General features: G+C 33.6%; 1 long non-coding RNA gene across 2 annotated transcripts in view; it reads left to right on the forward strand.

Moving 5' to 3' along the window:
* Positions 1-5,594, forward strand: part of LOC128250806 (uncharacterized) — a 43,764-nt gene that overhangs the window by 31,657 nt on the left and 6,513 nt on the right. For both annotated transcript variants that reach the window (XR_008266787.1, XR_008266788.1), the window contains exon 2: positions 3,622-3,688. This is a non-coding gene — a long non-coding RNA (uncharacterized LOC128250806). The remainder of the gene's footprint in view (positions 1-3,621; positions 3,689-5,594) is intronic.

Here is a 5,594-nt window from a genome sequence, read left to right on the forward strand (position 1 = left end):
ATATATATATATATATATATACATACATACATGTATATATACATATGTATTATATGTACAGGTTCTTGCTTCATATTTCGTTCAGTTGTGCTGTGTTATCTTTCCTATTTGAGAAGTTTTCTGTTTAAAACTTTTTTGTATTTGAAAACTGCTGTCACAATTCCTAAGGAATTCGTATCTTAGCAATGAGAAATCAATACAACTCCCCTACACCGCTAGATTACTTCCTGCCGGCTTGTTTTTCATTCATTTATGAAATATTTTTGTTGCTCCTACCTTATACACTCAAACACATCCACAACTAATATTCACATACATGGAGACACATCACCGTAAATACAAGCAAATGGACAAAGAGCCAAATATATTTTAACAAAACCGCCCAAACAAAACACACCATGCAGACATATATTATGCACACACAATATATAAGCATGTATATATGCAAGTATGTCTACACACACATATATATACATTTATATGCATATCTATCTATCTATCTATCTATCTATCTATCTATCTATCTATCTGTCTATCTATCTATCTATCTATCTGATTATACATATATATTTATGTATATATATATATGTATGTTTGTGTGTATATATATATGTGTGTGCTTGAGTATGTTTATATACATATATGAAAGTACATGTGTATATACAAACCCGTGCATACATTCATGTGTTTATTGAAATGTTATAATTTTCATATATTTTAAAATGATATATCTGTGCGAATAATTTGAGAAAACAACACAATCGGGATGGGTCGAAGATTTTGTGCATTTTTTGTAGTATGAAGGAGAGATTTCATCAATGTGGACGTTTATATTGTAGGTTGATTAAAGGAGAAAAATTCGGAGAAATTGCATGTAACATGGACATATTTAGAGACAAATAAAAATTCTCTATATTGTCTATACATCATTACTGAAGTTGTGTAAGACGTGTGCTGTTGGTTATGTCCACCTTTCTATAATTAATTCATAGTTCAGAGGTGAAGGCTGGTGCCTGAATGGCACCTGAGAATTGTATGATTGTGACTTCGATTCCTGGCGGTGCATTGTGTTGTTGAGCAAGACACTTTATTCCACGCTGCTCAATTCCACTCAGCTGACACAAATGAAGTACCCGTACTTCGTAGGGTCATGTCTTATCACATTCTGTGTCACACTGAATATTCCTGAGAACTCATTAATGTAACACGTGTCTGTGAAGTGCTCAGCCATGTACACGTTAATGTCACGAGCAATCTGTTCCATTGATCGGATCAACTGGAATATTCGTCGTCGTAAGTGACGGAGTTCCGGTTCATAGACTCCGATCGCATACAAAATAAACGCAACACAAGGAAAATGAATGTGACACGGCGTTTCGTCTGACAATCTAAATATGGTATTACGCTACTACTAATAAAATTTAGCCACGAGCAACAAAATAAACATGAATTCTTTTATATTAGTTTCCGTTATTCGGTCACTGCCAGGTTAAGCTGCCATCATCAAGAATTTAGTTGATCGTATAGACTCATAATTCTTTTTTTAAAGCTTCGTGTTTATTTTCTCTATCTATATATACCGAAGAAAAACCTTTATCTTTCTGACACTGCACCGATCGATCTTTCCATTCATTGTGCGATGGATGGATGTAAAATCATAGAAGAAGCAGGCATAAGCATACACATAGATGTGGAAACAGCTTCGTATTGCAATATTAATCGTAAGGATGCGACACATCATAACAACCGCGATAGAATCGGCAGCAGTTATAGCAGCAGCAGTAGCAATAGCTGTAGTAGTAGTATCAGTAGTAGTCCTTTTATTTATATATTTATTTATTTGGCCGACTACTAATAGTGGTCACATTCACTAATGTAAAACCGTGGCGTTAGTTTGATTTTTGTTTTTCTTTTTTGGCATTTGAGGGCAGTCCACAAGTTTCACATTACTTTGTTTCATTCTTTGATTTTTTTCGCACGGCAGTTTGTAACTTGTTTTCTCAGATAGCTACAGCCATTGATGGTTTATATAATCTTAGAATTATTTCTCCTGAAAATGCTTTCAATTTACGTATTTTAATTTTTGCTTCCTTTCTAATATTTTTTTTATCTCATGCATTTTGTATCTATACATTTTTTTTCAAGAAATTAATTTCGTTTTACGATGGATTTTGTTGTGTTTTTCTCTTTTTCTTTTTGGTCTCCTATTATCTTTCGTTTATCTGTTAAGGAGGAGTAGTCCAGTTTTAAACATTCTATTTGAACTTAGCCAAGAAATCGAATCGTGACTAAGCCACATTTAATCAAACAAAATAGAAACGAGAAGCGCCTCAGGTTTTTCGTCCTCTCAGGCAGATATTTTTTATGGCTGATTCCAAAAAACAAAAAAAAAAAAGAAAGAGGGGAAAAATAGAAAAACTGAAACAAAAGCACGAAGAAAATGATGATGATGCTGATGATGTTGGTGGTGATAAAAAAACAAACATAATGGCAAAACAATAGAAAGAAAATACCTGCAATAAAAGATTATATAATTTTTAAGGAGTGCGCACGTGTGTGTGAATGTAGGATGTCTTTTAAGATTCCTCCTTTTAGTTTTAGTCTTTGTCGTTGATGCTGTTGATGCTGTTGTTGCTGTTGTTGTTTATCTGGTTGTTCTCGATGCTGACGAAGATGGTGATGATGCTGATGTTCTTGCCATTGTGTTTGCTTTTGTTATTCTCTTCGATTGTCATTTTTTGTTTTCTTACGTTTCTTTATATATTTTTGAAATTCTTTTCTGATAAGTAAAGAATTGGTAAAAATACAGACTAAAATAGATTTAGAAGTAATCCTCTTATGGAAATAAAGATTTATTATTATTATTATTATTATTATTATTATTATTATTATTATTATTATTATTATTATTATTATTGTTGTTGTTGTTGTTGTTGTTGTTGTTGTTGTTATCATTATTTACTTATTTTCATTATCTGTTTATTCTTATTTTCCTCATTATTTTATTTTATTATATTTCTACATAATGACAAATCTGGGACTGAGATTTCCAGTGTTTATATATATGTATATATCTATATATCTATATACATACGTATATATATATATATATATGTATATATATATATATATATATATATATATATATATATATATATATATATATGCATACAACAAAAGTGTATATGCATACGTATATATATGTACGTATGTATATATATATTTATACGTGCGTGTGTATATATGCATATGTGTGTGTGTGTGTGGGTCTGTGTGAGTGTGTCTGTGTGTATCTGTCTGTTTTCTCTGAGCTAAACATACGGAGAAATCTTTGAAAGACAAAGAATTAAAAACACAAGAAAACAACAAACACCCAAAATATCAAAAGACAAACAAAACGAGTTATCTCAGGCGAAAGCAAAGAGGAGATAATCATAACAAAGAGCCATTTGTCTCCATTTTTTTCCTTGGAGGTTTCTCACCATCTCTATCCCCATGCATAATGTACAACAAAAGCACCATCTTGGCATATCATCTTACTTGACGCAACATTCTAATATATTATTTTTGACGTTTGTCCAATATTTACCGCAGTTCAGCTAATTCTTCACAATATTTCAGGTAGCTGTTCAACTTAACTGGCGACCATGTTCTTTACTGATGGCATAAACACATCACATATTTACAGGTAAACAAATTTATCTCGATGAGGTCGTGGTCAATAACTGTATAAATATGATGATGATCATTACGATGTGTATGCATGCGTGTATGTATATGTGTATGTATGGATCTATTTATGTATTTGTGTGTGTGTAAGTGTGCATGTGTAGATGCAAGTATGTAAACGTGTATCTAACTATGTATACATAAGTGGGTATATGTATATATGGATACCTATATATATATATATATATATACCTATAAGTATATGTTTATGTATATACAAATGTACGTATGTATATATGTATATATGTACGTATATATATATATATAAATATATATATATATATATATATATATATATATATATATATATATATATATATGTTCGTTTTATTCTTGTAGTTATTTCAATCAATTGATTGCGGCCATGCTAGAGCACCGCTTTTAGTCGAGCAAATCGACCCCAGGACTTATTCTGTGTAAGCCTAGTACTTATTCTATCGGTCTCTTTTGCCGAACCACTAGTTTACGGGGACGTAAACACACCAGCATCAGCTGTCAAGCGACGTTGGGGGGACAAACACAGACACACAAACATATACTAGCCCCTTTTTATCCTTCAATGTGACATTCTTTTCTACTATATGCACAACGCTCGGAATTTTTTTTTTTTTTGCGGGGAGACCAGTCGATAACATCGACACCAGTACGCAACTAGTTCTTAATTTATCGAACCCGAAATGATGAAAGGCAAAGTCAACCACGAAGGAATTTGAACTCAGAACATAAAGACAAACGAAATACCGATAAGAATTTCGCCCGGCGTGCTAAAGACCCTGCCAGCTCGCTACCTTCCCTTCAAGGTGACATTGTGCCTCCGGAGATACCTAGACACGCCCAGCTATCTGGTGCCGGTCCTGTTACGTGGCTTCTTCCAGCCGCATCGAATGAGAATAAAGGCCTGGAAGGTTGATCTGGTGGGGGACAGCGGATATGTCCGTACCAGCGCCGGGGACGTATAGCTTTGAGGTGGAAGGCTGACAAGCTCCAAAGAAAAACAGCCCGACACATGGAATGGTCAACTATGACATAATGGCTTCATTTATTTGCCACCAGGGCGAAAAGTGAGGGTGACAAAAGAAAATAGACACAGTACAGGGGTTTACATGAAATAAAATAACATAAATAGATACAAAAAATGAAGTAAGTATACACGGCTACAATGAAAAGGAAGGGAGGTATACACAGTATGCAAAGCTTATAAAGAAAAAAAGAATATCGGAATCCTGATCACCTCAGGATTCTAAATAATATATGCAACAATCAGCGCAGCCAGAAATGGATGGTGACTGATGTCTCAATATTATTATCTAAATCTGCGTTAATATGAAATTCCACGCGAAGGTTATGGAGAGAAAAGACAGAAACTAAAGGAAGCGATACGTCATAAATAAGAAATAGTTAGCAGGAGATACACAACAGACGTATACAGTCGCAATGTATAGGAAAAAAAAATCTGTAAATAAATGTTGAAAACAAGAGATCCGAGATAAATTACAACGAATGCAATAATAATTAAAACTGACAACGCTTCATGGAACGGAATAGATATTTCGACAACAGCCCGAAACGAATTTGGCCAGTCTGGTAGGGCGTGGGGGAGGAATGAAACATGATCAAAATAGAAACCAATGCAATGCCATTTCGAAAAGAGTTTGGACAGTTAAATTACTGGAGCGGCGGAGAAGGATTTTCAAAACAACAAAAAACGCATCTAACAGACAATTCATATATATGTATAAACACACACACACACAGAGGCAATCATCACACACACGCACGCACAGACACAGACACACACACATATATATATATATGTGTGTGTGTGTGTGTATGTATGCATATATATATATATATATATATATATA

This window comes from Octopus bimaculoides, chromosome 25, assembly GCF_001194135.2.
Source record: "Octopus bimaculoides isolate UCB-OBI-ISO-001 chromosome 25, ASM119413v2, whole genome shotgun sequence".
NCBI classification, from domain to species: domain Eukaryota; kingdom Metazoa; phylum Mollusca; class Cephalopoda; order Octopoda; family Octopodidae; genus Octopus; species Octopus bimaculoides.